Genomic DNA, 16,966 nt, shown 5'->3' on the forward strand with positions numbered 1-16,966 from the left:
CGCTATGCCGTTGGTCTTTCCATCTCACGCGTTACTGACTGCCATTGTTAGACGAACTAACTACGAGCAAGCCGTAAGAATGAATTAATGGTCACGTGCTTTGGACGTTAGTCATTTTTTACATTATTTTTTTTCTCAAATTAGTTTCGATCAGTATCTACAACTTCCTGCTTCACACACAACCCCCCCCCCCCCACAGTTTTTAAAATTTATCTTTCTACCATAAGCAATCTTTAAATTGGACTGTTCGTTTAATTTAAGTTGAAGGTAGAAATAAGGGGGGGAAGACAACGCCAATGTTGACCCCATACAGCTTTTAGTATGGGATTATCACAGGACTTTATTACTAAAAATGTACAGTCACATTACAAAAAACTCAAATACGTTACATTTACTTTATTCGTTCTTCACTAATGAAACCCATTTCTCTCATATTCCTGCAGAACGCAGTTCTTGCAACTGGGGCAGTATTCGAAATCCATAACATAACACACATTGGGATGAACACTGCACTGTCTGCGAGTTCTTCCACGCCACTGATGTCCACAACTGCAGCATATTACTTCTGTATGGGGTCTAAGGCAGAGACACCTTCCAGCTGAAGATAGCTAAAGGGAGACATTAAATCACATAAGGACAATTGAACTTCCACATTGCAACTCTTAAAATAAACCCCTTATGAAAGACCCACACACGAAATCATTATTCATGTCAACTATCTGATTTAAAAGTAATCAAATTTGAGATCCTCCAAGTTAACTTAACATTTCCAATTTGAAAGTAACAGCTCCCAATTTAACTCTTGTAGTATCGTACTCTGTTTCGAATCTCCCCAGATCAGCAATTCCCTTATGAAGTTTGAAAAAGAAAACAGTATTAATAATAGGGAAACTTTATACTAGTGGTCAAAAGCTAAAGAACAAATACATTTAAAAACACAATATGTACAATGAAATATTTTCCTAAATAAGGAATATTTAGGAAATACAAACCCAATCTGTCTGATCCGGTAAACAAAGGGAGACTTTGTTTACAGGATTCCCAACTATGTTGTTAGAGTTAGCATGATTATTGAGAAATTAGATAAAATTCAGCGTTTTTTGGAATGCATCATCCTCTAGGCGCCTCCGTAGCCAGGTGGGAAGGAGCAGCAGTGCGTAGCACACGCTTCTTGATTAGACCGGGGTTCGAGCCCGTCACCACCAAAATACGGAAAGGTCAGGGAATGATAACCGTATATTCCGGAGCAATATGGCCTTAGTTGCTAATGCTCCTAAAAAAAAAAAAAAAAAAAAAAAAAAAAACTATTTCGCATTTATAGTTTTGACATTGTTTAAACAATAAGGTGGAGCTGTAGTAGGGCGAATGGCAGCAAAGTCCAACCAATGTGCCCAGGTGACAAGAATGAGATTCGCGGTATAAGCAGAGGCAGACTGGATTAAAAATTCTTACCGGGGAAACATAGCGGCGTCATACTAGTGGTACGGCCAAAAATCACACAGGCCCACAGGGGTTTCCCTGGTAAGCCTTATGGCTAGTCCGCTTCTGGTTATAAGCAGAACGTGGGTTCCTACAACAGCCAACCAGAGAATGGTAAATATTAGGTGCATGGTGCAAGGAAGCCTGAGGCTTATGCTGCACCAGCCAAAAAAAAAAAAAATTCCGAGTTACCCTGAGAGAGAGAAGTAGAATCGCCAAGAAAGAAAAGAATGATGATATACAGCTCAGGACCCTGGGTGTGCCAAGCCCATACTCACCAGATGGGAGCCCCTGGGGTAGTTTTGGTTGTTGGACTTTAAGGGCATCAGCAAATTAGGCCATACATTTGCAAGTTATGCGTGTTTGTGTTCAATTTGCCTCAAACCGACTAAATTCAGCACGTCAACCTGTACTGAAACGTTACACTTTGCCTAAGAAATAAAGATCGCGGATTCGAATGCTGCCTACGATACGGGTGGTTTCGTTTATGCATTTTTCAAATTAATATTAATTTATAATATACATAAAAATACTACACATTCGCTCGGAGAATGTAATGAAGATGTGGCCGATTTGAAGTTACTGTTATTTTAACTTTCCATAGTTTTATATTAATAAAGTACACAAGCTGTAAAAGCTTGCTTGATTGTGATAGCGAGATAATTCATTGGGCACAGTAACTGTGCCCAATGAAGAATTACTAGCAGTCGCTCAAAAATGTTTATGTACAGTATACAAATTCACATTGAAAAGGCAATTTGAAATCAGCAGAATTTATTTTAATCTTATATGAAGAAGTTTCATGTTTCAAAACCATGTTTAGCGCCTGCACGTTACAATATTTTTGTTGCGCAATCGCATCATACCAAAATTGTAACACTATTCTGCATTTAAATGCAGATTCCGGGGCGTATCTGCTTTAGCGCCATTATATACTAACGTTATTACCCTTTCCTTAAAAATAAAGAGGGATAAATTAATCTGAAGAATGAAACTCTCGGCATAATATTACCACGTTAAACGAGACAAGCGACGAAATGTTGAACTGGCATGCGCTCCCAAGATTTGTAGAATAAAGACTACTGCAAGTACGTTGCGCATAACATCACAGTTCTTTACTCTTACTCACATAACCGTCTTTGTGGAGGAGAAGGGAAGTAAGTTTGTGAGAATACTTTGAATTGGTTTTATTATTATTGAATTTGGACAATTCCAGAAGAAAATACCGGACTTACTCTTCAATCCAAATACCAAGCTGCATGGTTATTGTAATAATTTCAATACCATGATGGGACATTACATATTTCCAGAATACATACAAATTATGGTTCATGATATGTAAAAACGATAACAATGTTAAAAACGGTCGCGTAGTCTGCTTTTTAGACTGCTGTACCTGATTTAAGAAAAAGTTGCTTGGTGTCATCGAAATGTATTTCGATGGCATACCAAGGGGGATGGGGGTATAATTAACGTAAAAAATAGTAATAACTGCAACAGTAAATCAATTCGCACATTCACCTGAAAATAAATCAGCAACTAGAAATAAAATTAAACTATCCGAAAATAGTTTCCTCCTACCTATTATCTCATATTAAAGAACTTGAGGAAAGCACATAAAATTCTCCGCTAACGATCAAGAGCTGATATAAAAAAAAAAAAAAAACTATAAATTCAACATTAAGCAGCAATAACGGATAACACAAATAATTAGGATAAAGAATCAGATGGTGAAATTTTTAACAGAGTCGCATATTGGAGGGCGAAAGCGAGCTTGCGAAGATTATATATCTATCTCATTAATATTGGTTCAAAGGTCTGGATGTTGAAATTGTCACATTTGTTTAATTTGATTGAAATTATTTTTACTCTCGGCATTTTCATTTTATGGTTCTTCATTTTCACAGAAACCATCTCTTGACAGCGTTTCACACGAACGGTCTCACATTTTTGTATACTGAATCGCAGGACGTGAATAGGTTTGCCTAAATTGGTCCCTCAGTGGCAGAACCTACATAATCAGAAAGTGTCCCGCGGCTTTTAGGGGAAAGACTAAACCACAGAGTAGTATTACTTCTGTGGGCTAAACGATGTTTGCGGCAGTGTCGCTTTATGGTTTTCGGTTCCCTTCGTTTTTTTTTTTTTTTTCCCCCCCCACAGCAAGAGTCAAATTGTGGCCAATTCATCCTTTGTAGACAGCAAACAAGGTTTTGGCTGCAGCCTGTAAACAATATATTTTATAATGTTTTTATTATATATTTATCATATTTTATTATACATTATAAAATATAATACATTTATTATATATTTATTTTATTATTTATCTGTACTGTATTGCAAGAAGATAAGCTTAGAAATCCCGAATGAATTAACAGAAAAATTACAAATTAAGTGATACATACACACACACACGAAGTTATGCCGTGTATTTTTGAGACACCCTGTATATAATTTTTTTATATATACAGGGTGTCTCAAAAATACACGGCATAACTTCAGGAATGAGTTCCTCATATGTAGACAATAAAAATATTTCATATCAACATAGTTCCGGAAATACTTTGTTCCCGAGTTATTAATCGAAATGGCTTATCTCCCGCAGGTGAGATAAGTTCATCACAAGGTACTGACAAAATCTGGTGGTTTTCCATTCCGACCATGTACTCAAATCAGGAGCAAGCGGATATGCACGGTTTGGCGGACGGCAATGCTCTGGAGGCTCGTCGTTTGTACCAAAAGGTTCCCAGAACGAACATGTCCAGACAGGAAAACGTTTGAAGGTATCCATAGCCGCCTTTGTGAACATGGAACCTTAACACCTCGTGCTGCCGACAGGGGACGACCAAGATCTGCGACTCCTGCAAGTAGAGGGGGAGATTTTGGATGTTGTTCATCCACTCCTGGAATCAGCACACGCAGAATAGCAATGCAACTGGCTGTTCAACGTTCGACTATTTGGAGTGTTGCGAGAACACCAACTGTATTCTTACCATCTGCAACGAGTACAGGCCTTGTCACCAGCAGATTACCCTGCGCGAGTAATGTTCTGCCAGTGGTTCTTGCAGCAGTGTGGTACAACTACTCATTTCCTTCCTTAATGATATTCACAGATGAAGCAGAGTTCACACGACATGGAATACAAAAAACTTGCACAATCAGCATGTATGGGCTGAGGAAAACCCACATGCAATTGTGGCAGGTTGTGAGACAATACGAAACATGCCAGTAATTTGGCATCGTCTTCGCGAGTCCATGAGAGGCCTGTATTCAGGCAGAAGGTGGACATTTTGAACAATTACTATAAGGTGATGTGAAAAGTTAAGTGTCAGACAGACCTTCAAAACTCGGAAACCAAGAATTTCCGGAACTATGTTGATATAAAATATTTGTCTACATATGAGGAACTCATTCCTGAAGTTATGCCGTGTATTTTTGAGACACCCTGTATACGCAAAGAACAATAAAATTGTAATACTTGCATATTTTATTATAATTTATAATTACGATTTTCATATTATTAAACTGATTGTCAGTAATGTGGTTTTTGTGAACTGACTATTAGTATTTAGATGTTAAATAAATATCTCCTTTTGTTCCCTCATTCTTATGAGATTCATAAATATACAGATTTGTTTGTAACATATACAAATGTTGTAAATATTAAATTTTTAAAAAACTATACATATGCTACATGTACCTCCGAAGTTTACATTCGCCCAGGTACAAATACTCTGGATTCAACACTGCATTCCATGGAGAATGGCTGCTAAAAGCAGCCGTTGAATTGCCAATTCTAAATATGATTTCCTGTGCCATAGTTATTCGGAGAATCAAACCAATTGGGAACTTTCAGCAGATGCTGTGGTGATAGGTACAGTCAAAATTATATTTAACAGAATAAAAATATTTGGATTTACTTCACTGAGCTTTTCTTGAACAAAAAAACTAGAGCATCTTTGAAGTCGGAAATATTTGAAGGAATGACCATACCAAATAATCAATTTTTCAAACAGTCTGTAACAATAAACAAATGTCTTTCCCCTTTTAAAGGCGAAAGTAATTTAAACATAAGCAACATTCAAAAAGGTGTTTTTTTACGTTTGAGTCTTGTAAAAGAAAATAAAGTTTATGAACAAGTTAATTTGGTGATTCAAACTGCATTTCTAAGTTTGCTTTAATTACATTAATTGAAATACTCTATTCTGAAACTTTTTTGTATGGGTTTATCAGTATTTTCATAATACATTTTTATTTTCTGACTCGTTCTCGTTTCTTCGAACGAGAAAGGAAACCTTAGATTGATTGGGAAGCTCCTTTTAATCCAAATTGAAATCCGTTTTAATTCTACTGATCAAGTCGAGCACAAAAAACTGTAGAATACGAAACAAATGTTATGCAAGTGATCGTCACCTTTTGTCAAAGTTAACTACAGTATTTTATCAACGCACAAAACAGAACTTAGTACCATACGATCAATGACAAAATCTGGTTATTTCATATAAACATCCCCGGGGGCTCACATCTTGGCACACACCCAGGGTCGTGAGCTGGATATCATCTCTGTGTGTGTATGTCGGAAATTTTTTTTGGCCGGTAAAGCATAAGCCTCAGGCTTCCTTGCACCATGGCTAATAATAAAGCCAATTCACATTTACTCACGGTTGTAATGCAAATTTCAATAGCTTCGCATTATAAATAAATAGATATTGTTTATATTCCGAGACGACAAAGTCAGTAGTTCGCAAGATATGGAGAATACGACAAACAGCACCGTATTTAGCAGTAACGGTGCTTTAACCCCAATCACCCAAAGCAAGTGTACTTATGTACCCCTTCGCATGACCACTCCTACGACTTATGTCATCCAAATGAAATCTTATGGCTTTGACGCTGCAATCCGCATTTCGGAAAAGGGTTTCAGATTTGAAATCGCCCACATCTTCCAAACCTGGAAAAAAAAAAAAATTCGTATTCATTTCATGAAGAAAACTGCTTGCCGCTGTTCATGATTTGGCAGTAACTAACATTCGTTTATACAACTGAATTCACTAATCATGTTTATCCCATTGTAACCCAGTACATGACAGTCATATGATATTCTACATTCAGAATATATTCTAGTTTTCTTAAGATTATCCATTAGCTTAGACAATGTCTCTTCAACAGTATAAAATCCCAGAAATACGCTATTCGACGCAACCTTCATTTATGTGAACGAAAGTAAGAATTACGACCATCTGCTCCGCTGCCCAGTCTATTGCAAATCTAACAGTATGTTAAACTATTCCTGTAAAGATATTCCTCCTTCATAAAGACCCTCTCCAACAGGTGACTTAGGAGTCGTATTTGACTTTGTTCGCTATTGTCTGCTTCAACTTGGTTTGCCATTAATTCCATCATCTCATTTTTACTAAGGAAATGCTCATGCAGCATTCGATCATATTTATAAATTTCACTAAATCAATAAGTTTCATGACATCGAGCAAAAATCTAAGGAGAATGTTTTCCCGTCCCTTCTAAAAGCTAAATTATGCCAAAAATTGCATAAAAGTTAACCAACCTGTCCAGTAAATCTTGTGCATGTCTTTGCTTCCTGAATGCGTATCTGGTTCGCTGTTCATTCCTTCCAATAGCCGTTGCTCCAGGTTAAGTCATAGTTACGGATTCCATAAGAATTCCGTTGTTTCATAACTTTCTAAACACAGTGCTCATGTATTTCCATTCATACAACAGCGGTCTGCTGTACTGAAAATAATCGACATGCAAAATATCAACAACGCAGTTCTTAATATTAGAGTATACCAGCCAACACCTGCTTTTCTTTCAATTTTCTGTTGTAACGAAAACTAAAATGCCTGTGCTTTTCATCCTCCGGGTATTATTCATCTTTGGGATGTGAGAGTGCACACCGCTTTGAATCACTGTGGTATAATCCACTCACTTGAATCAACACGAGTGAAATATTTTTCGGGTTTACTTTTACTCACATCCATAAAATTCCGATGTTCGCGCGATTGTCTCGTCTTTGTTTCTCCCCCAATCATTGTTACACCGAGGTCTCCTTTCAATTCATTCGAATGACGTTCTCCGTAGTTTTTCCGAGTCCGCGTTTAATTCAGTCTGACGATTTGTTGATCTGGAAACTTTTTCATATTTGTTATCACCAAAACTCGCATCACTTTTCAAAAATTTCGGAAGTGATCAGCTCAATTCGTTTCTTCTCCAATTCACCTTTCCGAATTTCCTTCCTGCATTACGATTCCTTTTAAAACTATACATCGCATTAAGATAATTTTGCACGTTTCTTCGAAATTTTTTACCACTCCATTGAACTCCCATTAGATTTTTAACCATTTTCTCCGCTATAATCTGATCCCTCTGCAAAGGAGGCACCTTTAGCGGTTGTTTGGGTCAAAATCCGATCCTATCCTGCTGTTAGGACAGGTCACAAGCATGCTGAACCGGCTCTTGTTGAGCAGGGTCAAGCGCGCTCAAATGGTCTAAATCAGTGGCTCTCAAACTATTGATATCTAATGAACCTCTTCAAAAATCCAAAACTTTTGCGGACCCCTATATACGTTTCTCTGTGTGAATGTGTAAACACGGTTTTCTGAAAAGAAAATTCAAAGTTATGTTAAAAATAACTTCATTCTTATTTTTACATAAAAATATAATAAAACTTTGCTATACATAAAGCGAATAATTTGTTCTAGAGGAACCGTTTCGCGGACCCCTTGGAACTGGAATGTGGACCCCACTTTGAGAAACGCTAGTCTAAATAATAATATCAGCGTCTTTTCCGCATTTCTATCAACGAATCTACCGTCGTAAGTAATTCTTAAACATGGCTCCACAAATTTTGGGGTCGGCCCTGAAGGTAGTAAAACAGAAATTCGGCTGAAGAAAAATGTATTAACTCCGGAGTCACCTCATAAAAATGTCGTGAAATTCAAATAACAGCACGTTTACCTTTACAAAAGTCTTTTCAATCTCACCAGTTCCGCATAATTCCATTATCTAGATTTATGTAAGCAAGTTCCACTCAGCCAGAATAACAACAGAAGCATTTCCATTACTCCAACAAGTAATGAATAAGCAAACTCAGCGGACCAGTGATACATGGTCACGTGCTTATCACCAAATCCCCATCCCGAAGAAGGTAAAAGGCATTCAACTAAGCAACGTTTATTTTAACACAAGATTGTAGCGCCGCTAATTGAAAGAACCTTAATGGTTCTTTCAATTAGCGTAGGGTGGGGTGAAGTGACATGAAGAATCTGCAGCGGAACACTGCCAGAATTCGGGTGGTCATACAATGATATATAACATAAAAATACAGAATTTATTGTATAAAGTACCACACAGCGTATCCTGCGTTAAAAGAAAAGTAACCGAAGTCCCTGATCTTGGAAGTCTAGAGCTAGCGTGTTCTCATGCAAAGTGAATGACGTCCCCTTCCTCCCCTTGTTTTTGTATTCCACATGTATAGCCGTGAAGTTTAAAAATCAAGTCAATGCTAACATAATAAATTAATAAGATTAAAAAAATAAAAAAAATTTAAGTTTGTGGATAAACTGAAGAACTTATAACCTCAGTACCGTAGACCTCTAATTCCCCTCCCTCTCTCGTCGGCCTGTTCCTGATAAAAACAACCTTTTCGACAACGGAGCAGTGACGGCCACTGACAATTAACTGGTCGTGTTCTTCGGTAGAAAAAAAGCTTTCCCATAATATTTAAATCAGGAGATCTGCCTAATCGTTTAATATTTCTAGTTTATCATCGTATGACAGCGGGAAAAAGTTTTTTTTTTTTAAACTTCCTCATTATGAATGAGGACTAACAGAAGCATGGGAGACTAGAACTCAACCCAACTGATCTGCAGTTAAACTTTACTATTCTTCCGTTTATAGATTAGCATTTCAAAGAATCAGCATGCGCACGCATGAATTATTTACTGCATGGACGTAATGAGGGCAACTTTCAAAATGGTACGTCGCTTTGTTCTTGACTAACAAAAACGACTGTACAACATTTAATCAAAAAAGGAAATTTAATACTGAAGCAGCGTCATGTCATAAAGCACTTCATAGTCTGCCATCACAATAGCTGCAATTACTGGCGATCTCGGATAGGGGATTCAACCTCCCCCTTTTTACGATAAAAAGGGATCCCACCTCCAGCTACATGATGAAAGCTCATGATTCTCGGAATCACTGCTTTATTCCCCATTTAGAAAATTAGCTCTAATGTGCTGCTCGGCAAGTAACTAACTCAGAAACTAAGACTTGAATATTTTAGGGTGATATGCCAAATTCGTTCTTTACCTGAAAAAGAGTTGTAAGACTGGTGGTACCGGATATTTGGAAAGTCCGAGTGTACAAATCCACTCTGAAAATTAATGCTTAAGCTTTAAAGCGAGAATGTTTTTTCCCCCTTTGGGCATTTTAGAAGTTTTCTTTTTGTACTGGATGGAGGGGATAATGGCAGTTAATGTGAGTTTATTTCGCAGTGAAAGATTATTGTAAAGAAGGGAGTCGACTTACACTTTGAATATAAGGATGAATTCAAGTCAAAAACCGAGGGTCGACTTTTATACGCCGGAATACATGGTAAATCGTAAACGATCGCGCGCATTGTCTTCATTTGCAAGTTAAAACAAAAAAAAAAAAAAAAAAACACGAACACTCAAAAGTAGGTTATTATATTTTCCTGTGAAAATAGTAGTTTAGCCAGTTGTGGGAAGAAGAATGAGGCTTTAATCAAATAACGATAAGATAGTTATTTTTTATTTGAAGTTGTATCAACAAGTAGAATGCGACTTTTTATAAATAAATAAATAAATAAATAAATAAATAAATTCTTTATTGCTAATAAGTACAGGACATGTACTAGAGACAATAATACTCAACACGGCGACATGGCCAGGAGTTTTACATTATAAATGAAATTAATTGGCAAAAAGGAAAAAAATTACCGTTACATGGAAATTAAGAGTTACAAACATGTAAATTGTAATAATGAAAAATGAGGACTAAACGTCATATGGAGGAAATTATCCCAGTTCCACAGATGGAATCCACTCGAAGAGCATGTGACGGTATTTGTAGTCGGTAGCTAATTTCTGAAGGTCGACTCCAAGACGGAGCAGTGCCTGAATTTTGGGGAGTGCCTGGGCAGGTAGGAACCGACTACACAGTTTCAACCGGTTGTATTTGAGGATTAGTGTGGGCTCTGACCTCAAGAGTGCCACTGACAGAAATCCCAGATGTTTGGGGCGTTTATTACTCCTGTGTACATTTTTACTGAAGTCATTAAACGCCTGCTGTCAATTAACCTCGGGATCCTGGGTACATTTAGCTGCTCAGCCATGTCAGTTGTTCTCAATTGAGGGGGTTGGCGATGCTTATTTGTGGCCCATTTCAGGGTCCAGTATTCACACGAGAACACCGGTTTTTGAAGTGAAGGCGACGTAGATGCCCAAATTTCAGCAGCATATAAAATAGCCGGATAAACGGTGGCTTGTTCCGATAATTCCGCCTCATTTATATTTCATACAAGTGGCAAGCGGAATCTGCACCTTTTCTATTTTTCATATTATAGAGTAGATTACTTGACATCAGTGGCATAGCTGAACATTAAAGAACCTATATTTTATATTTCAGTGTGATTATACAGTTTCACTATTACACTATTTTTTTTTAATTACGCTTCTTTTGAATTACTTTCATTTTTGTTTTCTCACATATTTATGACACTCCTGCTATGATATAAGACTGGGGGAACAGTTAGTTTTTTTATATATTTCTTTAATATTTACAATTCGCTTATTAACTTAACTAAAAATTTGCCATTCGCTGAACACCCTATTAAAGTCTTTATCATCCCCACATACGCAAATCTGAATACAAATTTTCAGAAAATTCAAATTTCTAGGGTGTGTAAAGCGAATGTTAGCACAACATTAAAGCCACACATTTTTGTTTACAAAAATTAACAAACCTAATTGAGCATACAACATTTACATAAAGGAAACAATTACATACCAGCATCGTAATTCCTATATACATACGTAAACCATGCTACAATACATGGTCTATCTCCTCAATTATTCTCGATATACGAATTATTAATTAACATTTTAGTCACCCAAGTTATCATATTAGTCATTGCTCTTTACTCATGAGGTTTTTCTATTAATAAAATTTATTTCTCCTTATACCTCATCTGATGTCACCTTATTTGGCACCTGGCCTAATTTAATGACAAATTAACCTACCCTTACAAATATAATTTCTTTGCTACTTCCTTTATATTATTACTTTCCCTTCACTACTCCTGAACCACCCTTGCATTATTCATATCATTAACAACAGGAATGTTCCTTTCTTTTACAAGGAACATCTATCACTCAATTGCTTACAGAGGTAGGTTATGAATCCTTGATTTCAGGATTCAATAAAGAAACTTACATTCCGACATCTCCGCTACTTCCAATTTCCTTGAGTTCAGGCTTCCTACGTGGCTGACAGGCTTACTCCAGTTCTGGGCTCTCTGGTTTTCCTTCGAGGCCAACAGATATGCATTCACTGCTGGGGGCACTCCGGTTTTCTCACCGCTGGGGCACTCTTAACATGACGCGCCTTGTGTAGACTATATATTCACAGGTGTACATACCTGGCTCATTCTCTTTACAAGGGCTTACATTACCAAGCTCGCCTACCTCCACTTCAACCCGCACTCACGACCTTCTCCCTTTTGACCACACAGAAGTCAAACACAGAATCCTCTTTTTTTTTTCTCTCAAACTTCACTCTTCCCTTCAAGTTTGGCACGCCTCCCCAAGGTCTCCAACCAATTTTTTTTTTTTTCTGTTTAAATTTCCGTTCCTTCCTATTTGCTAACAATTCTCCCAAGCTGTCTTCCCAATGCACAAACCAACCCTTTTCTCGAACTTTATTTTTTTTTTTTTTCTCTCACAGGCAGTATGACCCTTTCATGTCCACCGGCAACCTCCAAAAACACTTAGTTTCACACCTTTCTCTCTAAAAGTATTCCAACACCCAAAATTTAGTCAGCCTGCACCGTTTTATTTTGACACGAACACTGGACGTCCACTCATTTCCTGTTTTGATCCTAACAGTGTCATAGATCAAAGGAGGCGCTTCGTATAATCCCGTTTCACGTTCTTCCCCTTGACACCCGTTCTCAAATGGCACCCCCTTTACCTAGTCCTGCTGCCCCTGTTTGCTCTCATTATTTGAATTACTTGTTTACTTACCCCTTTGCTACTATTCTTAATTCTCACGCTTAAAACTATCCATTACTAAATCTAGCGTTCTTCAAACTTTAACCTTACTTTTAGCAAAAGCAAATATTCTTATTTAAATTTGAAAATTTAAATAAGAATATTTAAATTAAGATCTTACAACTCCAATTTGACTTAAAGCAGCTGTCAGTTATGCTTTGTAGTAACCAGTAACTCTGTCCAATCACACGAGAAATTTATCTACAAACGACTGCTTTGGAAAGTTTTCCGTGACACCAATGACATACCTTAGGTCAACTTTGCACTACTCAGATAAGAACAGGTTAAACTTAAGTCATAATTATGATTACCAGTGTATTGTCAGCCAGGTATCCAAAAGGAGGCCAGGAATTGCAATTCCTGGCCTCCTTTTGGCCATGATGATAGGATTATACAAGCTTACAGTTTGTACTCTTCGTTGTACAAGAAAGAGTATCATCTGGTCCGAAGTAGTATTCCCCCGACATCTTAAAGATGTTATAAATTTAAACAAGACGCTCATATTTTATCACACTGTAACAATCCTTCAATAGATCCATAAAAATATACTGAAATGGGTAACGCTCGCAGCAGTTTGGAGAAAGGATTTATACTTTTTTTTTTCAGGCATTCTTCTCAGTTACTCAAAATCAACGACAGAAAATTGTGTCCCTCGCTATTTCCGTAATGAAATATTCTTCGTTGTGTCCTGGTATTATGTACTTCGGCAAGTTACGTAAAATCATACAAAGTTAAGTGTAAATTCATGCATCACGAAACAGTAAAATATCCACCCAACTCTTAAATCTACTAGCAGTTTTCACGAATGAATTATGTCCCAGCTGTAAAGACCAGAGTTAGAACCACTTTCCTAGTAATAAAAGCTAACATTAACAGAATTGCGACATTTGAATTTCCGAACTTATCCTCACCAAACTTTCTCTGGAGTTTCTGGAAACAAATCTTTGCAAAACAATCCCCCCATTGATTTCAAAACTGAAAAGAATAGCGAAAGTTCATAAACATTGAGCAGTCAAAGTTTATTAACTGTGACAAACATTAAGTTGAGGGTACACAATTTTCCATTACATAATATTATGTTCTGTGAATTAGTATGAATAAATAAATATTCAGTTCTTATTTCATGACTGACACCTTGTAACACCAGATTTTAATGTAACGTAAATAGCAATAAATGAATAAATAATAATTTTACAGATAAAGTCATATCGTGCCATAAAATACACATGGGCCCATTTATTTAACTGTTGCACCAGTATACCTGCTGAAACAAAAATCAACTCTTCTGTAAGCAGTGACTGTACCAGTATTAAACGAGCATTATTAACAAGAATTTTCAGAAAATTCAATCACAGCTGCTATAAATTTAAATAACAAGTTAAAAGGTAGGAATAACTACACGAATTACTCTTGCCACTATATTACTCGCTTGTTTTTTTTAAGGAGAAAAAGCACGGTTCCCGATAACTTATCAACGTTGCGCTTTCTGCAGTATTCGGATATTATCTCCCAGAATGTATAATACAACTCACAGATAGAAAAAAGTTACCGTTAGCATTACATACTGCTTCTTATACACAGAGACCAATTTATAAATTTGTAGGCATTAGAGAAACATTGCCCGAAGTACTTTTTTTTTTTTCTCTCAATCTTATGACCGTAGCATTTGCCATAGGTCTGAAGCAGCAGCTTACACGCATTTAGTTATCAAATTATCAAAAAGATATCAAATTAGTATGACCTATGTGGGGAGTTGTGACAGCCGTTGTCAACAGTTTTGTCTTGCCATAAATTTGGGCCTGCTCATACAAGCATATATTACACTGTAGAAATGCGAACAATCAACATGCTTAAGCCTAATACAAATTATTTACCTCTTTCACTTTATTTCCCTGCAGTTGTTTATGGAACATACTGAATTTAGATACGAACACCCTCACCTTTTTGAATTTAAAAAAAAAACAAAACTCAGTATAATATTTAATGTCGACCTACATAAAATCAAATCCCCCGAAACAAAAATGATACCCCAACTAGGAATTAAAAGGTCATTACATTGACAAAAGCATGCGCTGTTGGTACACGCGGAGCTACTCCACCAACCAGGATTATTTTTTATTTTATTATTATTATTTTAAAAATATTGTTTGTTATCTTCGTAGTTAAACGAAATACGTCATATCTATTGATAGCTCTATTGTACAGCGTAATTATCGGTATTATTTTTTCGAAGTTTCTAACAGGAGCTATTTATAAATTACGTAAGACAAGTAAGAGAGAGCAGCCAAAATATTGTGGTTCATTGTGTGGAATAGAGGGGGAGAAGGGGTTCACATTAAGGTTACATATTACATATCAGGTTTTTAATAAAAATTAATCAATGCGACTTGATTTGGAGCTCTCATTAATTAAAAAGAAACGCACGTCTTTCTCAGCAGTTCAAGCATATCGTCAAAGAAACATAAATTATAAAGTGACCAGACGTCCAGGATTATGCAGGACAGTCCCGGATTTCAGTCTCAAGTAACTCCCCAACATTTGCTGTACATGGCAATGAAATTTATGCAAAGCATACCGCAGAAAATTTGCAAATTGCATTTAAATCTATAAATGCTTTAGTTGCAGATGAAACCCATGAAGCGGTTGCACAAGATTTATACCACAGATATCATTCTGAAGCAACTATGCGAAATAAAATTCATAAAAAGTCAGTGACTGAAACTGCAGGACTTCTATACATTCTACCATTATTGAAAGGAAAACCGTACATGATTACAACAAATATAGATGTGGTCGACTGATTGGTAAACGGTGCAATCGGTACTTCAGTATATTTCGAATTTGAGGATGACGAAATAGTTAAACGAGTTTGGATGAAATTTCCTGAGTCAAAAATAGGACATAACCTTCAATCTCGTTATAAACAATATGTGAAAGATAAACATTTACCCAATCAATACGTACCTGTTATAAAACGATCAACTACGATTCCATTCAAGAACAATAGGAAAGTAACATGTAGACATACATAATTTTATTTAGTATGTACTTGTGCTTTGACTATACATAAATCTGAAGGAGAGACCTTCGACAAATTTGTATATAATTATGAGAAAGATCATCAACAGCAACTTGTATACGTGGCGTTATCTCGAGTGACCTTATTGCAAGGTTTATATATTACAAATCCCCACAACGATTTCACATTTCACCACGGCAAAGCTACTAGTAATATAGAACTTCATGCTGAACTATATCGTTTGAAAAATAATAAGCTACCGTCTCTACAAGATGAACTGCAAGATTTCATACAAAATGGTATACAGTATCTATATCGTCAATGAATGTACAAAGTTTACGGACCCATGTTCGAGATATCGAAATGGACATAATCTTACAGCAATCCAAAATATTGATATTAAGTGAAACGTGGTTACTTAAACCATTCCATTGTGTGACTCAATTTAAAAGGTCGGATGTTCGTAGTGGTGGTGTTGCGATATACTAACGTGAAGGTTCCAGGTTCCACTATCATCAGTACACCACATATTTTTGCACAACATAATAGCAGCAATGCGATAGCAGTATCAGATGAAATTGGAGACATTTTTGGATCTTTGTGCAAATTCAATAGTGAATCTATTTTCGTCATTGCCATATACATCATCACTCCAGGGATGTCGTTAGATATAATTCAAAAATTCAAACAAGAATTTGATGCCGTATTCCATGGAAGGTGCAAAATTATTGGAAGAGCCACTGGATCGTACACCTATAGTTCTCGCTGGTGATTTCAATCTAGAATTAAATTCTGAGGCAGGAAAGAAGTTTTGTAAATTTATGAAAGATGTCTTCAATTTAGATATTAAGTGAAATACAGTACTTTAGTAAATACTACACGTAATGGAACGACAATTAAAATCATTTGAGTGTCAAAATTATATATCTTATTTCAGTTACCATAGACCAATAATTTTAGTGTTATTATAATATATTTTATACGAATTATTTCATTGCACACTAGGAGTTTTCAAACTGCACCCAAAAAAACTCGAGTTGAAATAATGAAGGAATATCGTGAACGGAAGAAAAGAAAATTAAAAATTAAAACTACTGTATTCCGAATAATAATGAAATTCAACCATGAAAAAATTCCATTCATTGTACTGAAATTATTTTTT

At 36.3% G+C, this 16,966-nt stretch overlaps 1 long non-coding RNA gene across 1 annotated transcript; it reads right to left on the bottom strand.

Moving 5' to 3' along the window:
• Positions 1-296: 296 nt before the first annotated feature.
• Positions 297-14,737, bottom strand: LOC150088060 (uncharacterized). The gene is made up of 2 exons (XR_016546775.1): positions 14,660-14,737; positions 297-608 (listed from the first exon to the last, which is right to left on the bottom strand). It is a non-coding gene; the product is annotated as an uncharacterized LOC150088060 (long non-coding RNA).
• Between the last annotated feature and the right edge of the window lie 2,229 nt (positions 14,738-16,966).

The sequence above is a fragment of the Mastigoproctus giganteus genome, chromosome 3, assembly GCF_048544385.1.
Source record: "Mastigoproctus giganteus isolate SK-2022 chromosome 3, ASM4854438v1, whole genome shotgun sequence".
Lineage (NCBI taxonomy): Eukaryota > Metazoa > Arthropoda > Arachnida > Uropygi > Thelyphonidae > Mastigoproctus > Mastigoproctus giganteus.